The sequence below is a fragment of the Amphiprion ocellaris genome, chromosome 1 (assembly GCF_022539595.1).
Source record: "Amphiprion ocellaris isolate individual 3 ecotype Okinawa chromosome 1, ASM2253959v1, whole genome shotgun sequence".
In the NCBI taxonomy this organism is placed as follows: Eukaryota; Metazoa; Chordata; class Actinopteri; family Pomacentridae; genus Amphiprion; species Amphiprion ocellaris.
In genome coordinates, this window is record NC_072766.1 from 30,208,892 (window position 1) to 30,229,897 (window position 21,006).

Here is a 21,006-nt window from a genome sequence, read left to right on the forward strand (position 1 = left end):
GGGACAGAAGAGGGATAGAGGTAGAGGTAGAGGGATAGAGGTAGAGGTAGGGGGGTAGAGGCAGAGGGGTAGAGGTAGAAGGGTAGAGGGATAGAGGTAGAGGGTTACAGGTGGAGGGTTAGAGGTGGAGGTAGAGAGATAGAGGTAGAGGGATAGAGGTAGAGAGGTGGGGGGGGGGACACAAGGACCATAAAACACACAGTTTGATACATGCATGATAAGACAGATGATACACGCAAAGTACATAACTAACATGGAAACTAATTATAGTTTACTGCTATGGTGTACAGCTCTGGCATTAAATATACTACATACATATATAGCTGGTGGTAAATTCAAAAATATGTAGATGAACAAATCAAGTATAGTAAGGGCAATGCAGAGTAGATTGGTGAAAATGGGCAGCTGGAAGCAGTGGGCTGGAGGAAGGTCAGCAGCAGGATCCCATAGATGGAGATTAGGCCAATGACAATCAAAAGGATGTAGTGACATGTAGGTAGTTTGGAACCAGCTGCCTTTCCATACATGCAAGAGACACAGGTGAGAGAGCTGGGACGGTTTAGTTGTGAAGAAAACACGGGAGAGGGCTGGAGTGTGAGACTTCGTCCTGGGATGTGACAGGAGTGGGCGAAAAGGGTTTCGGAGTAGGCGAGTGATTATGAAACAGTCATACTTGCAATCCACACCGGACCACATACTGGATATTGTAGGAAAGCATTTGGCTACTGTGCTTGTTGGGGTGAATCCCATCATTTTTAAAAAGTGAGGGACGATCCCAGAACAGGTTGAAGTTCTCAATAAAAACCATGTTGAAAGATGCATGCAGACTGTAGCCAGGTGTGCGTAACAGCATTGAAGAAGTGGACATTCCTGATTATAGAATCTCCAATAATTAATGTGCTGGGAGGGAAAAGTGGGCAGGGTGATGGAGTGTGAGGACCACCAGGGCTGGTTTGCAGAGGGTCTGTCTACCTCCACACTGAGGATGGCAATTTATGCTGCAGAGTCTGCAAGGGCTGGACCCGAATATCCGAATATTTGGTTGTTGTGCTGAAATCCGAATATTAATTCTGAGATCCAAATACTTGGATTCCCCCGCCCTCGTTGTATCATGCGGACCGACCAACACTGACGTTATGCTTCACTTCGCCCGTGTTAGTAAATACAAAAGTCGAAGACAGGGATATCCATGCTAATGCTATGCTAATGCTGTTGGACTCTGACGATGAACACCGTGAGAAGCTAAAGTTCTCAAAAATATGCTTCTTCCCAACCCCATTCTAAAGAAAATAAAATAAATGTTGTACGCAGGGTTCAGGATAACCTGGCCGCAGTGGAGAGAGGTGGATCCCCAAGGCAGAGAGGGCGGCTTCCCGCTGCTGGCCCTCGGTTGTTGGCTAACCAGCGTGGCTAGTGGGTTAGCGCCAGATGCTGGCTCCAGAGGCTAGCTGGTTAGCTCTAGAGGCTAGCTCCGAGCGACTGTCTCCGCAGAAAACATTGGCCGAGGTGTGCTTACAGTCTGACCGTTGCAGTCAAAAGCTGTGCTGTAGATCCTGCTCAATGCTGATGCATGACAGTCTGCTGTTGCTCGTCAGCTGTTTAGCAGCTAGTTCGCTAGCCAGCAACTTTCTCGGTCTGTAAACCAATTTACTGTTGAAAGCTAGGCAGGAGTCATACATTTGCCAGCCACTGTGATGTTCAGTGGCCTAACTGCTGAATTATTTTCTCGTTGAAAAGGATTAAGATTTTAGAACACACTCATTTCTTATTTTTGTTCTGGTTTCCTGTAATAAAACTGATTAATTATCAGAAATCCTAAGAACTGAAATCACCTCAACCTCACAAGTAACTTTACCATAATGGCGAGCACTGCTGCAACTTCATGTCTGGTGAGATGCCAGTTATTATCAGCATTTATCAACTATAAAAAAGCCTGTCTGGAATGAGAAATTGATGTATGAGTTTTCAAAGGCACAACTATTGCAATTCCACAGAGACTGAATCATCTGTATATGTACTGCGAGAGCATCGGTCAGCAAAGTGTTCAGTTGCAGAAGTAAACAGTCTGAAAAATCAAGTCCTTTTTCAGGCGGCTTTCGTACTGCTTTGTCTACCTCTTGCTGGTCCATCTTTAGACCAATGTGTCACTTAAAACTTTGCTTAACTGGCTTTTTGTAAATAATGAAACCTTGACAAAGTTGACAAAGACCTTAGATGTTTAGTGCACAGCAGGTGTGCACACTTTTAATAGCACCAATCCACATTTTTGTCTCTCGCCTGATTGCCTGCCTAACTGACTGGCTGTCAGGATGACTGATGGTGTTGGTGCTCACATCTAACATATCCAAGGTAGCATACTGATGCGACATCCAAAAGTTCCCTGGTCAGCATTTCTCAGTGAACAGAGTGAGCAGGAGAGCTTTGAGTTTATCTGTCATTTTGAGTGTAACTGGTACAGCTCCCCTAAGTCTCACAGTTGACCCCATTCAAACTGTCTATTAGTGAGACTATACTGTTGCTTCCTTGATTTTCTCTTGTAGGGTTATGAAATTCCACAATATCCTACGTGGCTATTAAATAGTCAGTTCACTGCTCATTGTTTTCTGTCTTCACTATCATACAGAATCCCTATTATTTCAGTAGCCATTCCTTATGCATAAATGTTTTGACATACTTCACTGCATATTCACTTTGTTGCCTTGATATTGCAGGATAGATTTTTGCATTGAAGAGAAAAAGCTAGGTTTTGCTTGCAGGTCTCAAAGCTGTGAAACAGAGATTCAGCCTGGTCAGTGGATTCCTGACATGCCTAATATAATTTTCACAGCTTTCACTGCTCTCACTAATCTGTTACACCTACTTTAGTGTTCAGTTTTCCTGTCGGATGCAGAGGCATCAGTCTATCGTATATAGACAGTTGTCAGCAAAACAGCTTTTAAAGCCACCCCTACTCAAATGTTTCCTGTGTTGAAACTGATAGAGGCTCCATTCAATATTTTCTGTGACTTTTTGAAAAGCCAACATCACCAGGTATGTGCTCATCACCCTCTATTGTAACATGAACATGCCATCTGTCTCATTTGAGCCTGAATGTGTGACTTGTTTTTCATGACAGCGTATGTGCTTCATGTTCCCACAATCAACTTACCAGTAAAGTCAATTTATTTATAATGATACCTGCCTAAAGATGAATAAAGACCCAGTGTTTGGTTCTTCACCTAATCAAATTCACACCATATAAAGGTGAGCTCAGTGGACTTTACTTGCACAGCTCAGTGAAAGAGCAAGATGGACATGACATTCATGGCATTCATCTTCCTTTTTGGACTCTCCAGGTGTCTTCCTTTAAAGAATGACAGTGGGGTCAATGGTGTAAATTTGCACATTAGACTTCTCCAAGATGAACTCTTAAGTAGAAGGGCAGTACCAGTTTGCTTCACTTGCAAATCATTTAATCACAATGCTTCCTCTAATTGAGTTATTTGTGCTCCAAAACTTTACTCCTGAAACTGCACAAATATGATCTGACCATAAAATGAATTGGGTGTGCTGAAACAGGAGGAAAACAAGAGACGCTATGTATTGACAAAGGAACAGAATGTATCATCAGCCTCTTAAGCTAAACAGTAAAGGTGTTACAGACCCCCTCGAATGAAAATAAAGCCTGCATGGTCCATATAGTATCTCCATATAGCGTTCTTTTAATATGCTGAAATACACATCATGAGTAAAATAATTAGTCAACACCACGGCTGATCGTTTCCACCTTAAAACTGTAGTGTACCAATGACCAAAAACACAGATTCAGAGATCCGGGGTTTTATCTATAACATAGCCAAGGAGCTAAACACACCTACTTCCAGGGTGGGGCTTTTTGTCTCCCTTTTCTTCTTCAGAATCAGTTTCTGGTTCAAACATGTATTGCTGCATTACTCAGATAATAAACTTGCTATTGAGTAGACTTGAGTAGTTTTACAATATTTGAGCAGAGTAATGAGTGAACTGGTGTGCTCCAGCTGCAGCAAGTGAAGCGAGAAGTGGAAACTTCATTTATCCATACAAGCCTCGAAGCCATTCCAAGGCAGCAAGGGATTATTTTAATAGAGAAAACAACAAAATGTGTAACTTTGATGTAAAGAAATTAGTTTCTAGAGCAGAGGCATCAAACATAAGGCCTGCGGGCCAAAACTAACCCACCAGAGGGTCCGTATCGGCCCGAGGATGACTTTGCAAAACTGTAAAAATTACAGAGATGACATTAACTGCAATTTTTCAATAAATTTACCTACTATTTAAGATTTGTCCACTGTACTGCCACAACTTTTGTTTTTTTTAACATAAATTTTATACATTTATAAGACAGGGGGATAATTTAACACTCTTCCTGTACAGGTGGTCAGCACTACTACACAGATGTGGAAATGAATGTAAATTTAAAACAATTTCTAGATCTGGACAAGTAGTTTTGATTACTTGTTCTAGATGTTAAATCAATGACCAGAGAGGGAATTTGAATTTGACATACTCACAACAGATCAGTTATTTAATGTCAGGATGGAATTTTGAATGTGAAAAAAAGGACCAAACGTGCAAAGTATATAGTTTTTATTGGGAGAATTGCAATGGTTGTACTGTGATGCAGAACATGAAAATTACCCAGACGGACAGATTGAGCTATTATACCGTATTCTCTTAAATTGCTTTGCTGAGCTTTGTCCTGTTCTAATATGCAAATTAGCGACGAGCCAAGACGGGGTGAGCTGTTTTAGAATAAGGGTTTTTCCTGAGCCAGCTGCCTGCTTGGAGTATTACGGTAGGAGGCGGGTCCTGTTGGAGCGTGGCTGGCTGGATGGCCGTGTTTTGCCTTTGTGCTTATGTGTTGCCCCGTCCTGCATAGCACGGTACAGCACAGCACGGTACAGCTCATGGTGCATCGGCAGGAGGACGGCCGCATGACAGCCGGGAAGACAGAGGAGAAGGGGAACAGCATTAGCACCGCCGCTACGGCCGAAACAAACTGCCTGGTTGTCGACAGCCAGCGTCTCCCTCCGGTCCGGTTGGATTTACTGAGGCGTCTCCTTCAGCTGCAGACTGGAGCCCGTGGAGCTACTGCAGCAGGAAGGTCAGGAGCGGAGGGTTGAGTTTGCGGAGACAGAGGGACCCAGCTTCAGCATCGGGACCCCGCCCGACCGCAGCTTCCTGCTGAGCTGGAGCTCACCGTCGGCCAGACTGGAGGCTAAAGGGTCTATGGTGAGTCTGTGGCGACCCTGTGGTTGTTTAGCTGAAGCCGTGGAATTCCATTGTACTGCTTTAAAGGTGTGAGTTTATTTCACTCTTTCGGTTTGAATTGACGAAATTACCAGAGCACGCAGAGCCGGTAGGAGCCATTCCAGTAAACTTCAAGTTTCTACAAGTTGTTGTCATATCAATTTTGGCCTATTTTTTTCCATAAGAAATGATTAGGTTATATCATGTATTTTTGTAGAAACTTGGACGATTATTCTCTTGATAACCACTGTGATTGGTTAAATTATTGTCATTATTATCATTATTGTTATCATTGTTGTTGTTATTATTATGGCAATAGAGACATTTTTTAAAGTCCATTTAAAGAAGTTGATTAATCAATTAGACATGCCAAAAATGAAAAACCCCAGCTTCTGTCTTTTCTGGTTAATGAAGATTTCTAAATTCTGAATTGTTCTTAAATAGAAATACACTTGAGTTTTTAAGTGCTGAACATATTGTGATTGAACTTTTTTATTATTATTTTCTAACTTTAAACAGACCAATTATTTTTATTAATGGAGAAAAAATATTTTCACAATATTCAATACTGAAAATCACCTTGTTGGAGTTCTACAAACAACAACAACAAAGAAAAACTATATATATATATATATATATATATATATATATATATATATATATATATATATATATATGAAAATGATGGAATATTTTCTGTCAATCATCATACACTGGCTTGGCTAAGAAATACAGTTAGTGTCTTTCTATTTGACCATAACCAAGGCCAATCTAAACTAGTGCATTAGGATTCAAACATACCTGCTAGTGTTACACTGATATGGGTCAGGCTCAGGTCGTGAACTCCATCACCTTAAGGGTAGAGTCAGTTCTTTTAATCCAATACACTTTTTCAGGTATCTGAAAGTGACAGTGTAGATAATTCAAATCAAGCATTGTTAAATATATCCTGAAGGAGAAAATAATACTAATCAGAATTACACTGTGGATATTGGGAACTGGTATAATTGCTAGTCAGAATTCAGTTTGTAGATTGCAAATATTTGCAGCTGAAGAGCTGATATCTATAACGACAAACCCTGTCCACATTAATGGTAAAAGTGACATCATTTATCCTAGGGAGACTGATGATGAGGATACTTGACATGATCGTCTTGGCTAGTTGTCTTACAAATATCTGCAAATCATATCCAGTAGAACAGAAGGTGACTATATCGTGACATTGCAGCCTTACGAAAGTCTAGCCAGTCCTGCACACACCTGAATGAAGGTGTGTGCAGGACTGAGTAGCACCTAGACCCACTTTATAATAAAAAAAAAAAACAAATGTGGAAATCCCAGTTTCTACATTATAGGACCTTTACTGAACTGCTCTCTGTTATCTCAGCAGCCATACTTTTATCCTGGTAATAAGTATAGGTATTACCATTATGAAGACCTGTCATAAGAGCTGTTTTGTAAGTGTGTGTGTGTGTGTGTGTGTGTGTGTGTGTGTGTGTGTGTGTGTGTGTGTGTGTGTGTGTGTGCGCGCGTGCGTGTGCGTGTGTGTGTCTAGCATGTGGCCCTTAGTGAACTGTAACTTGAACCTCTGTTGTCTGCACTGGTTTCCCCTGATGACAATAAAAATACTCACTTACTCATGATTCCATTACTTCAGAACAGATTACACTGACATATATTAATTTCCTGGAGACTTGTACAAACCCTAACCTTAATGTAATCTCACCCTATCCTTAAACCAGGTTTTTATGTTATGGGGAGTTTTTTTTAAATCTACCATTAACCCCAAAGGGAAGTGATTTTTCACAATGGGACTATATAAACTTATTTTTATCTCTATAACACACACATACCCATTTTTGCTTCTGAGTAGACCACCTCTAGTTACAGTGGGTGTGTAGCGTCTTCTGCAAATGGTGCACATACCCAAACACACTCTGAAGGTGAAGTTGTCTCCTTTGTTTGATACAAATGTACAGAGGAGTCACCTGTGTACCCTGACTGATTATTTTGTGTGTGTGTGTGTGTGTGTGTGTGTGTGTGCGCATGTGTGTGTGCGCGTGTGTGTGCGCTAGCCTGCATTTGCTAATGCAAATTCAAACCTCAGTTTGTCTCTGTGTGATCACGGTGGTTCATGCTGTGTTTGTGAGCCGCTCAGTCTCTGGGTAAATGAGGAGCGATGGCATACAGTGGGAGATGCAGGGAGGGAGCGGATGAGGAGGAGATAGGGTATGCAGGGTAAAAAAGATGTGATAATAAGGAGAAGGAGGAGGTTGAAGGGAGAATGAGGAAAGAAGGGGTGGAGGGAGGAGGAGGATGGAGACTTCTCTCCAGGTGTTTTTCCTGCTCTAATTTGCTTTGACAGCAGTTCCATTGGCTGAGGCTCTGAACAAGCCTTTATGCTGTATCTAGTAAAAGAGAGACACTAAGTATTCCTACTGCCTTCCTGGCCTAATTGGTGATGCTGCAATGAGAAATATAGTGTTTTTCTGTAATATCACTACAGATTTTCTGTAGTAGTTTCCCTTCTTGTCAATTAAACAATACCCCTGCTGTGTATTGTACACAAAACTGATGCATAGCTTAAACTGTTTTCCATAAGAATAATTAGGACAGCTGGGGCTCATTGAATTTAGTTTATTCTATTTTTTTTTTTTTTTAATGTGGGAATTTGTTTTGTTTTTGTTAAAATCTGAGCATCTCCTTCTAAAATCTATCAGCAAATTTAGTTGTATTTTCTCTCTATTTGATAATGTAAGCTCGGTTCACCACAAGTATCCTGTACTGCTGTGTACCCACTACCAGCAAGAAACAAAATGAAGCATAGGCTGGCAAAATTTGGAGAGATTAGTCTGAGCTCGTTTATTTATTTAAAGAACATTATAATTCATAAAAGACAAAAAATCTAAACCAGCAAACATGACACAGCATATTATGTATTATTTTGCAAGTTTTTCTATCCCTGCTGCTGCTCTTTATCCCTAAGTTGGGTTATTGACTCCTGATTCTTGCTCTGTATTTCAGACAGACATCTTCTCATCTCACACTCAAAAAGTTAATTTCACAAAATGCTGAACTGTTCCTCAAATAGAGTAAAAAAATTAATGAAACGCTGCATACATTGTAAACAGTGAGATAGTGACAGCCATCAATTTGTTTACTCAACAAATAAGGAAACAGCTGCAAGGATATGACTGATGATAGGGCCCGATTATAGCCCTTTTCAAAATAATCATCATCAGCCAGAGTTTTGCCAATTAAACACAGATATAATCTTAATTTCTCATAAAACAGTAAATGCAGTTAAGTGTCAGAGTCACGCAGAATGATGTCCTTGCACTGTTTGTCCAGTACATGAAGCTCTGACTCCATTCCATCCTCAGTCCTCACCGCTGTCTTCTCAGTAACATACAGGAGTAAGCTACTGCCAGGCAACATTACAGAAGTGGGCTTAGCGGAGCTTGCCGACAGGTAAGTTTACAACAGCGTTGTGAAATTAACAGTGACTCAGCATGTCTCCCATTTCAGTTTAACGCTCTTTGCCATGTGTGATGATGAGTGACACGTGATTCGTTGCGTCGGTTATGCTGTTCATTTATGTTGCATTGCTAAAGTTGTGCTAACCTAGCTTAAATTGCTCCCTGTCTGTTTATGCTAGCAGTAACATCACTGTAGTTATGCCACCCTAGCATAGCATTAGCTAACAACTAGGGCTGTCAAAATTAGCGCGTAAACGCGGATTAATCCAGCACCATAATTAATCAGATTAAACACACACACACACACGCACACGCACACGCCACTTTCTCTCTCTCAAAACGGAGACACGCACTCTTATAACAATAGATTGACCCACAAACTAACAAAATAAATAATTGCCTTGCATGAGCACAGGCATGTATTGTGCATGCGTACGTTATGTAGTACAGATACTGAATTGCGTGACCGAAATATGTAACGGGTCGATTGAATTGATGCAAGTAAGTGACGAAGCATTCACTCGTCATGGTTACAGCGACGACGTGCCAGCCGCTATATCTCGCAATGGAAAATCCTTAACAAATCCGTGGATCCAGACTATAAGCTGCATCACTGCCAAAATCTAATGAGGTGGTCCTTGTGTCATTTCTGACCTTCCCTGAAAATTTCATCCAAATCCGTTAGTCTGTTTTAGAGTAATGTTGCAGATGGACAGACAGATTCACAGACAAACGTACGCCAATCGTCACATAACTCCGCCACTTTCCTTGGCGGAGTAATAAACAAATCAACACCGAGGGGAAAGTCACCCTGCACATGTTGACTATGTTTGGCTCAACATACAGCTGTAAGCCAGCTTCTCAACTATGAATATAATCCAAACTAAATATGGTTCCAGACTTACCAGTGAGCTCCAAATGTGTTTGAGAACGACCCTGACACTATTCAGACCACGATTCAGAATACTGGCAGCTCAGTTCTCCCATAAGCAGCAGAGATATAACAGAAATTATATGAGACAGGAAAAAATCCAAAAGTGTTCAACTGTTTAAATTTTTTGAGATTTAGGTATTTTTAAATATATATATAAGTTGGTTCAGGTTGTTCAGTCATTATTTTTCACTTTGTTTTCAGATGTACAGTTATATTAAAAATTATTTATTAATAAATGTTGTCAAAATGTTTCTGAACCGTACCGTATTTATTTGATTTGACGATCAGTTATTGATTACATGCAGACACTAATAAAACTACTAGGTTACATCAACATATATCATACTAATTCAAGTTAGACATTAAGATTTTCTGGACCTTTGCTTTAATACATTTTCTCTGACTGGACCTCTTTGAATTTTAGTTGAATACAAAAAAACCTTAAAGACGGAACAGTCCACCAACTTACAGTAATGTGAACGCTCTGCAGGAAGGAGTTTTCTTTTCACCAAAGCACAGGTGTTTAATAAACATGTTAAGTGTATATATATTCCCTTCTTTCTTGAATCTGTTTGCTCACGCAAAAAATGCGATTAATATAGATTAAAAATAAATATTTAATCGCGATTAATCGAAAGTCATCCACAGCAACCCTGTGATTAATCGGATTAAAATTTTTAATCGTTTGACAGCACTACTAACAACATAAAAGCCAGTAAGTAACTGCAGAAATAAAGTAAGTGTCCAAAACATTTCAGAGTACAGAACAACCGTTCATCACTCCGTCAGCTGCGTGTTGAGGCACATTTAAGTAGGAGCGATGTGAACGCAGATGGGAAAGGGTTTATTCAGTTCAAATGATTAACATTACTGTCTGTCTTCAGCAACCATCATGATGTCATGTCACTCTTAGTTTTACTTTGTCAGAAAATACTGCAATGTGATGCAGGCTGCAACAGCAACTCACTGTGTGTGTTGTTGGAGTAACATTAGTGTCGGACTGTTGGTGACCATTATATATTTGAAATGCAAATCTGTCCAAGATGACATGTTTTGACATCTGAGAAAGGCGTCTCTGGTTTTTATTTTGGTTCATATGAGTCAAAACAACATGGCAAATAAAGTAATGGAGTAGAGAAAAGGTGATTTAATGTTATAGGGCATCAGAGGACTCCATAAATAATGTTTTGCTAGTAACTTCACCTGTACTATAACCTACTTCTAATTTGCAGCAACAAGAAGTACAAGATGAGATGTATTTCATAACTCATTTATAGGTTGCCTTTTTTAAGGTTATATAATTTCCCAGAGGTTTAATGCTTTGTGGAATGTTTTTGTACTTGATAAATAAACAAATACTACAGGACAAAGTATTGTAAAACTGTAAAATGTGCTGTCTATAATTCATATCTTTGTTGTAAGCGTTAAGGGACCAAAAAAAAGTTGTTTTATTCATTATATATTTTTTAAATTAATCGGCCAATTAATCGGTTATCAGTATTTTTTTCTGCCAAATATCGGAATTGGCATCGGCCTCAAAAAATCCATATCAGTCGGGCCCTAATTCTATATTGTCTTATTGGAAGAAAATCTGTTAAAAAGACAAAAGTATCATATCACATCTCATCATATCCCTTCAGTAACCTTCGCACAGTAAGGCAGCTTATTTATTAAATGTGTTTCAAAGTGAATTGCCTTCATGTCATTATTTATTTTTTTATTTATGTGTGTCATTTATGTTTTATTTGTGTTTTTATTTATTACCTATATATATTGGTAAATGGCTTAAGTTGTTATATAAGGTTGTTCAATTCAAATTAAACCTTTTTGGTTCTTCTTTCCTAAGATGCAATTAATAATTATCAATATCAACTGAAATGAAATATTTTGTTGTGATAAATTTTAGCTCAGCTGTATCACTCTGCTCTACACACTCTATCACACTTGTCCTTTGCATGAAAACTTAAAAAAAAATCCTCTAAAACACAATCTGACTTTGTAAGTTAAAGCAATCTTAACCAATACATGCTCTGTATATTTTCACCAAAACAGCCATGTTTTCCACACTTTTCAGTCACCTGCCTGTTATGATACATTACAGGTGTGTTTGTCTTGTTCCACACACTATTATTTCATCCGATTGCAATGTACAGCCTGTTTTTGTGTACCGGCATAGTGAAAATTAGGCTTTAAACAGAGCTCTGGCTTACGATGTTTGCCAGACTTGTTTTATCATGCGCACATGACAGTGGTGGAGACTTTAGTCTGAAGTTGAATGTTTGTGATAATTCACTCATGTCCTTTACATTAGCTTTTATTTATATGTTTCACATTGTTGAGTAAGGAGAAGATTCACGATTATCTGACTGTATTGCATATATACAGTTTCTGTATCAGATGTATGATAGGAAGTTGATAGTAAACGATGAGGAGAGATAGACGTGGAGAAGGCAGCAGACAAGGGAATAGCAGAATACTGTGACTAATAACTACAGTACAAAGGACATTGTGTCATCATGTGGCACCCTATGGGCATCATACGTCACTTGTCACAGCAGTATGAGTACACCATCCACCCTCCTAGGCACAATTTGTCTTCCCTATCCACATGCCATGTTGGGGAATTGTCTCATAGGAACTGTGTGCTGACAACTAATTTGTGTTCTTTTTAGTGAAATAAAACCTCATTTGAATAGCACATTAGTTTTGAAAAAGGAACTCCAACATCTCATCTTCAACTTAAAGCCTAAAGTCACATGACTATTGTAAGCAACCAATTCGATTCAATTCAATTCAATTCAATGTCCTGGTCAAAGATAACGCTGAGGTTCCTCACAGTAGTACTGGAGGCCAATGTAATGCCATCCAGAGTAACTATATGCTTTGAAAGCAATTTTCTAAGATGTTTGGGGCCAAATACAATGACTTCAGTCTTGTCTGAATTTAGTAGTAGGAAATTATAGGTCATCCAGGTCTTTATGTCCTTAAGACAATCTTGCAGTCTGGCTAGCTGATTAGTTTCATCTGGCTTGATAAATAAATACACTTGAGTGTCATCAGCGTAACAATGGAAATTAATACAGTGCTTCCTTATAATATTGCCTAAGGGTCTCCTCCACCATTCACCTGATTTGGATGTAAATACCCTCAAATTAAAGCTGGAATTCTGCACTCATTTCAAATCCATTGTGGTGGTGTACAGAGCCAAAATGCTGAAAACTGTATAAATGTCCAAATATTCATGGACCTGACTCTACATACTTGACATGGTATCCCAAGGGAAACTTGTTTCAAAGGTGACAAAGATTATTGTTGTATTTACACACTAATATGTACATGTGTATGTCCTGGTTATTGCTGCTTTTGCATGACTGTGTACTTCTTCATTTAGTTTGATTCTGAGTGTTTAATGTTTAATAGTCTTTTGTCCATGAGCCACTTAGCTAAACCAACATTGCCATAATGGTGAGCCTCTCCCATCTCCTTTTTTTTTTGCCAGCCTCTCTTTCTCTCTCTCTCTCTCTCTCTCTCTCTCTCTCTCTCTCTCTCTCTCTCTCTCTCTCTCTCTCTCTCTCTCTCTCTCTGTGTGTGTGTGTGTGTGTGTGTGTGTGTGTGTGTGTGTGTGTGTGTGTGTGTGTGTGTGTGTGTGTGTGTGTGTGTGTGTGTGTGTGTGTGTGTGTGCATTAATGATCCCGTTGTTAAAGTTTAATGTCTCTGTTCCACTGTTGTCAGGGAGATTTACCACTGAGCCCAATGGGAAATGACCCACTACTCCTTGTCATATGGCAAATACACACTTACAGACTCAAACAGACAAACCCTCGCACACACACATCCAACCGAACATATAAATGGTTGTATAAATATATTACACTGCAATGCCAAGAGTGTGCAAAGCAGTCATCAAAGCAAAACGGGGGTAGTAAAGAATCAGAATTTAAAGAAGAATTTAAAGAATCTAAAATATATATAAAACATATTCTGAATTGCTTAGTACTTTTTGTTTCCTACATAATTTCATATGTGTTGTTTCATAGTTTTGATGTGTTCAGTATTAATCTACAATGTAGAAAATAATTAAATAAAAACCATTGAATGAGAAGGTGTGTCCAAACCTTTGACTGGCAGTGTATATTTTAATGTACAGTTTCATTACAGCAAGTGAGTCAACGAAGAGAACAAGTGTCATCTTTCTATGTAGAGGAAGTGTGTCTCTGTATTTATTTCTGCATTACTTTACATGTAGCTTACTCCAGCACTAGGTCAAGCACACTGTCATCTGCTCGCCCTCATGTCTGTTGGTACTTGAACTACTGCATCCAGACACTGAAGCAGTATAGTTTTTCTCAACCTGACTACCTTGTGTCAGTTTTAAAGAAAATTTGACGCCACCAGTTAGTTTGATGATTGTTTGGTTTGTTTTGAGACCATCACATTCAAAATCAAAGGCGATGATATAGTTATTACTTTTGTTTTCTTTAAGAGGGAAGTCACTCAAGACAAAAAATCTGTTCAAAAGTTTCTCCAGATCCATGTGTTTGTCTCGATAGAAAAGTCTTTAAAAATCTGTTACAGTCTTTAGTTCACAGGGGAGCTTATTCAATTCTGTTATAGCTTTGTAGGAAAAAGCTGATTGTTCAAAGGCAGTTTTACATAAAGGGATGCGACACTGCCACCTAGAAGAGGCCCTTGTTGTAAGATAAGGTAATCCTTTATTGCTCCCTATGCCAGGGGAAATTTCCATTGTTAAAGCAGTAACATCTTTCACAGCAGCACTAAACATAATAATAATAATAATAATAATAATAATAATAATAATAATATGTACAATATATACAAGAATGAAGAATGACAATGAATAAATACGGTATTACAACACTATAAACAACAGCAACATAAAGTGGCTTGTGGAATAAATATAACTGTAAAAGTGTAAGATGCCAAGCAGTGCAAAAAATTGTTGCGCAGATTTTACCATGGTTTGAGATGATAATATTATACAAGTCCAGTTTATGTTAACATCAGCCAGTGATGTTGTAAAGTTTTACAGCAGGTGGGATGAAGGACCTGTGATAGCGCTCTTTCTTGCAGGGTGGATGTCTCAGTCTGCTGCTGAAGGAGCTGCTTAAAGACCCCACAGTGTCATGCAGTGGGTGAGAGGGATTGTCCATGATGGATGTGAGCTTTGCCAACATCCTCCACTCACCCACTTCTTCTATGGAGTCCAGGGAACAGTCCAGGACAGAACCGGCCCTCCTGACCCTCTGTTTAGTCTCTTTCTGTCCCTGTCTGTGCTCCCCGCTCCCCAGCAGACCACTGCATAGAAGATAGCAGACGCTACCACAGTGTCATAAAATGTCCGGAGCAGAGACCTGCACACTCCAAAAGACCTCAGTCTCCTCAGCAGGTGGAGACGATTTGGTCCTTCTTGTGCAGAACCTCTGTATTATTTGTCCAGTCCAGTATATTGTTGAGGTGAACGCCCAGGTATTTGTATGTGTCCACCATCTCAATGTCCAAACCCTGGATGCTCACCGGTGCAGTCTGAGGTGTCTTCCTTGTGCAGAAGTCAATGACCATCTCCTTCGCCTTACTGGCATTGAGCTGAAGGTGGTTTCACTCACACCAGACAACAAAGTCAGAAATGACAGTCCTATACTCCCGCTCGTCCTCCTCAGATGCACAACTGACAATGGCAGGATCATCGGAGAACTTCTGGAGGTGACAGCTCCCAGAGTTGTAATGGAAGTCCGATGTGTACAGGGTAAAGAGAAAGGGGGAGAGCACTGTCCCCTGTGGGGCCCCCATGCTGCTGACTACCACATCAGTCATGATGTAATCATGTGACATGATCATGTGATCCTCTATTAATCAGTTTCAACAAAAAATGTAGTATACTCATAAAATAATACAAAAAAAATTTTTTCTAGAGATTTTCATAATTTTCCCTCATGCGCATTTCCTTTTTTTTTTTTTTTTTACCATAAAATTTTGTAAAGGTGTGTATTTTGGGGAGAATTTTGAAATTTTAACCTCAATCCCTGTAATACACGAATAATACACTGTGTACGCAAATTTGTTACATTCATAACCTTAACTACAAAAATTTCCCCATTGAAACTCATTAAAAAGAGACCTGTTATTGACCTCAGTGCTGTATTTGTACATTGGTAGGTTGTGTATTTCTTTTTTTTCTCTTTTCAGGCTACACCCTGAGAAGCAACAGGAGTGGCCAAGTGCAACTGCGGTCACTCTGCAATTATGGTACAGCTTTCATTGTTGCCAGTGGGCCAAATCAGCAGTTTATGTGTGCTGTGCTGTGTTGTGTTGGGTCTTGCTTCAGCCAAGTGTGTTTATTGTTTTTCTAAACTCCTGATTGGCTTCATCATTGTCCTAAGAAGCTCACTTTAAGTTGATTTATTTTTGTTTTATTTTATCAATAAATAGCTTTTTGTTATTTAATCAGTTTCCTCTTCCTTTAACCCAGGTTTTCTATACATCTTTTGTTACTCCCCTCATCCCCTAGTTCACAGAGACGTAACAATTCCCCATAAGATCAAACACTGAGGTTGAAAAACTAAAACTTGAAAGTATAAGATAAAAGGCCTGTAAGATAAGATAAAGTGAAAAGAGCAAAATACATAAGATAATAAATAAATAATGATAAGAATGTAAGAAGAATTTAAAATGTGAGTTAAAAGCCTGATTAAAAAGGTGTGTCTTTAACCTTTTAAAAACATCGACAGTCTCTGCACTCCTGAGGTTGTCCGGCAGGTTGTTCCACAGGCAGGGGCCATAGTGGCTAACTGCCGCCTCGCCTTCGGCTTTGGTTCTGGCTTCTGGTATAGTTAAAAGGCCGCTACCGGAGGACCTCAGGGTCTGTGAGGGTCGATATGTTGAAAGAAAATCAGATAAATAAGAGGGCACAAGGCTGTTAGGACTTTCAAAAACTAGTGAAAGAACCTTAAAATTGATCCTGAAGCAGTCAGGGAGCCAATGCAGCGACTTTAAAACTGGTGTAATGTGGGCCTGCCCTCTGGTCCTCGTCAGCATGCCTGCAGCTGAGTTTTGTAGTAATTGTAGATTTCAAATATTCTTTTTGGGAAGACCAGAGAGCAGGGCATTACAATAGTCTAAACGACAAGAGATAAAAGCATGCATTAGCACCTCTGCTGGCCTGAGAGAGAAATAAGCGGATTCTGGTTATATTCTTTAGGTGATAAAAACCTATTTTTGTTATATTTTTAATATGTAGGATAAAATTCAGCTCAGAGTCCAAAATCATGCCTAGGATTTTTATGGATTGTGCTGGTTTAAAATCTTGTAGTTTTGATAAAAGCTTCTCTCTCTGGCCTTCAGGACCTATGACTAAAACCTCAGTTTTGTCCTGGTTGAGCTGTAGGAAGTTCACTGCCATCCATGACTTTATGTCTGAAATACAGTTTAAAAGGGTATCTTTTGACCCTGTGTCATCAGGAGACAAAGCAATGTATAGCTGTGTATCGTCAGCTTAGCTATGGAAACTGATGTCGTTGTTTCCTGATGGCATCCCAAGAGGAAGCATGTAAAGATTAAAAAGAATGGGACCTAAAATTGTACCTTGGGGAACCCCACACCTAATTTCATGGGGTCCTGAGGAACACGTATCCATACTTACATAAAAATATTAGTCTGTGAGGTAATAGTTGAATCAGTTAAAAACAGTACCAGAGAGGCCAACCAGGTGTCTGAGTCTTTTTAATAAAATGTGATGGTCTACTGCAGGGCTATTCAATTAATTTGGAATTGGGGCCAGTTCATGAAACTGAGGAAAAACAAGGGGCCGGACAATATGAGTAATCACGGCAACAAATAAAGAAATTATAACAACATACTGAAGAAATCAATATATTGTATTTTGTAAATGCTTAACAATGCACATTGTGACACACTGATACACATAGGCCAAGGCATTGTTACATTTAAATTTTCAACAATGTTCAAAAATCAGACCAGGTGAGCAATGTCCAAGCCATATTAACAAACAATTAGAGAAATGCAATTAACTAACAGAAATCATTAACAGAAAACATAACTGTACCAACACAAGTTTACAGGTCGCTATCCTCAATAGCGACCTGTAAACCATCTATTTAAAATTACACTAATTTGAGTAACAGGCAACATCAAATCCACCACCAACAACAAAAATAACAAAGTGCATAGTATGGTACAGAATAGAATTGCAACAACATAGCAGTGCATGGTATTTGAACAAGGCAATGTATTTCAAACTGCAGCATTCAGTTCAGATGAGTCAAATCAGTTGTTTAGAATTTAATTAATTTAACAGGCAAACAACTTCCTAGTGCACCAACAAATACAAAACTGCATAGTATGCCTCTGAATAGAATTGTAACAACATAATAGTGCAAGATGTTTTATCAAGACAAAATGCTTCAAAGTACACTTATCAATAATCACTTCATCCATTCATTCTGTCATAAGACAGAAAAATCACTGTCATCTGTCACCAACAAGATGATGCGTGTCAAATCCAAGTTCTCAAAGAATGAAACGGTTTTGCTGAAAAGAATCTCACTGGTCGTGTGCCCCTCCATGGGAATTAGTACAAGCAGATCCTCGCAAAAAAGTTCCCCATCAAAGAATCGCACATAGAGGCACAGCTGTGCAACATCACTGTTATCTGTCTCCTCGTCCACAGCCAAAGACATCACCTTGGCCTTCCTCAGCTTGTCCAAAAGCGTCTCGAAAATGTCCAATCTCCGCTCTCCACACAAAATCTCCACTCTCCTCATATCTGACGTGTCGGATATTGGAATTGGCTTGATGGAATCAAAAATGCCTTATTGGATTTTCTCATCTGTTACCGCTTCCTGTGATCTGTACAGGAGAGAGCAACGGCGACACAAAGTGCGACGTCTTTGCTCATAACAATATGTAAGGCCCGATAACTTGTGCCTCCGAGCAGCAGAGCCCGGTGGGAAAATAGCATCAAAGTTAGCATGCGTTGTCATGAAATGCCGTCTCAAATTGCATTTTTTACACACGGCGACACACTTGTTTCAAAATAAACACACCGGATTCTTTTCCACTGCAAAAAATGCGTATTTTTCTGTCCATTCATTGTTGAACTGCCGGTTCTCTGAATCAACTTTTTTTTTTAAGGTAGAGAGAGACATTTTTGTCTTGTTAGCGCGGCTTCAAAGAAACGAGTCAAAAAGTCAGTGCAGCACCACACCACGAATGGGCAACTTCGATTGGTCATGTGTTGTCCCTCAAAATATCCGGTTCCGGGTCGCTGCTCATGTGGCTGACCGGTCGGCTCGTAGAGCAGTTTTTTATAGTGTTTTATATTGTCCTTTTGTTCGCGTCCTTAGTTGGAGTAGTCAGTACATAGCATCATATGTGTTTTCCAACCTTTAATAACTTGGAAAACTTTTTTAACTCCGCGAACACACGACGAGAACACACTCTCACCGCTGCAGTAGACCCACTAGCGCTAGCTTGTGGCCACCTTCCTCTAACGCTACAACCACGGATTCTACTTCTTTTTTTTCTCGGAACATTCTCCTCACCATGGACACACAACGATTTCTCTGGGCACTACTTCTGCTGCACTTTTTCCTCCTGTGGAACTTCGTCCCCACGAACAGGTTGCCTTTCCCTGACGGCCAGTGGATCATCTACTCCAGAGATTTCCTGCTGCAGCTTGGACTCGACCCTCAGCACGCCGCCATCACAGACTCAATTCCTGAGGAAATACTCCGCTCCTCATCACACCACAAACATAAGGTAACCAGAAGGGGCAAGAAAAAAGGTGGAGTAAGAGCCAGATAGACATGTAAATGGCGGCCGCTCCCCTCCATTATCCTAGCCAACGTGCGCTCGCTCCGTAACAAGCTAGACGAGCTACGAGCTAACATCAATCACCTGCATGAGTACAGGACTGCCTCGATTCTAGCTTTCACGGAGACATGGTTAAATAAAAACGACTGCAACAGTCTGCTGCATATCGATGGCTTTGCCCCCCCTCTGAGACTGGACAGGGACAGAGAGCTCACCGGTAAACAACATGGCGGTGGTGTCTGTCTGTACATAAACATACGCTGGTGCTCCACCATTGTTGTGAGGGAGAAGCTGTGCACCACAGACATTGAACTCTTGGCTGTCTCGCTTCGTCCTTACTATCTACCCAGGGAGTTTCCACAGCTTTTTGTCATTCTGGTTTACAGCCATCCCAAAGCTAACGCTACCACTGCCACTGAACATCTCCCCTGACTCACCAAAGTTTATCCTAGGTGATTTCAACCACTGCTGCCCTGGGAAAGCCCTAAAAGGTTTTCAACAATATATTACATTTACCACACACCTGGGGAAGATGCTGGACAAATGCTACGGGTCAGTTCCAGATGCATACAGGTCTGTTGCTCTCCCCCCTCTAGGCTCTGCTGACCACAGCACTGTGCTACTTGTTCCAGCCTACATTCCCATTATACGGAAAACCAATAAAGTCATCCGTAACATCAAGCAGTGGACCAAAGACAGCATTCTAGCCCTACAAGGATGCTTTGAGTCCACAGACTGGAATAACCTTTTAACTCCCTCCAACAACATCAATGAGCAGGTCGACACCATCTCTTCCTACATCTCTTTCTGTGTGGACAGCATTATCCCCTCCAAAACTGTCACAATCTTTCCCAACAATAAACCATGGATTACCAAGGAGCTCAAAGAAATCATTAACAAGAAGAAAAAGGTCTTCTTCACTGGTTCAGAACTAGAGAAGAAAGAGTTCAACAGGGAAGTTAAGCGGGCCATAAAATCAGCCAAGCTGAAGTACAAAATCAAAGTTGAGGAAAAATTCACACAGGGGAACCTCCGCTCAGCTTGGCAAGGCCTGAAGAACATGGCCGCTGTGAACACTGCTATCAACCACCAAAACACCATCCATGTGAGCGGTAGCAGCCCTGCATCTCTTCCCAATGACCTCAGCTGTTTTTATACCAGATTTGAAAAGGATAACACCGCACAGCTGGAAGCGATTAAGACCACACTTCTTCCCACTGACTGCACACTCACCTTCAACATAGAGGATGTGACGAGAGCCCTGAGGAGAACTAGAGAGACCAGCTCGCCTAGCCCGGACAACATCAGTGGTCGTGTGCTCAGGCACTGTGCGGAACAGCTGGGGGGTGTGTTTTAGACCCTCTTCCAAAATTCCCTTGATAGCTGTACAGTTCCTCAGTTGTGGAAACATTCCACAGTCATCCCCATCCTCAAGAAGAATACAAGCAAAATACTCAATGACTTCAGACCTGTGGC

At 40.3% G+C, this 21,006-nt stretch overlaps 1 protein-coding gene across 4 annotated transcripts in view; it reads left to right on the plus strand.

Moving 5' to 3' along the window:
• Nucleotides 1-4,817: 4,817 nt before the first annotated feature.
• The window catches only part of dok4 (docking protein 4), a 133,936-nt gene continuing 117,747 nt past the window's right edge, over nucleotides 4,818-21,006 (plus strand). For all 4 annotated transcript variants that reach the window (XM_055012070.1, XM_055012078.1, XM_055012073.1 and 1 more), the window contains exon 1: nucleotides 4,818-5,250. The gene's annotated coding sequence lies outside the window, so the exon portion shown is untranslated. The remainder of the gene's footprint in view (nucleotides 5,251-21,006) is intronic.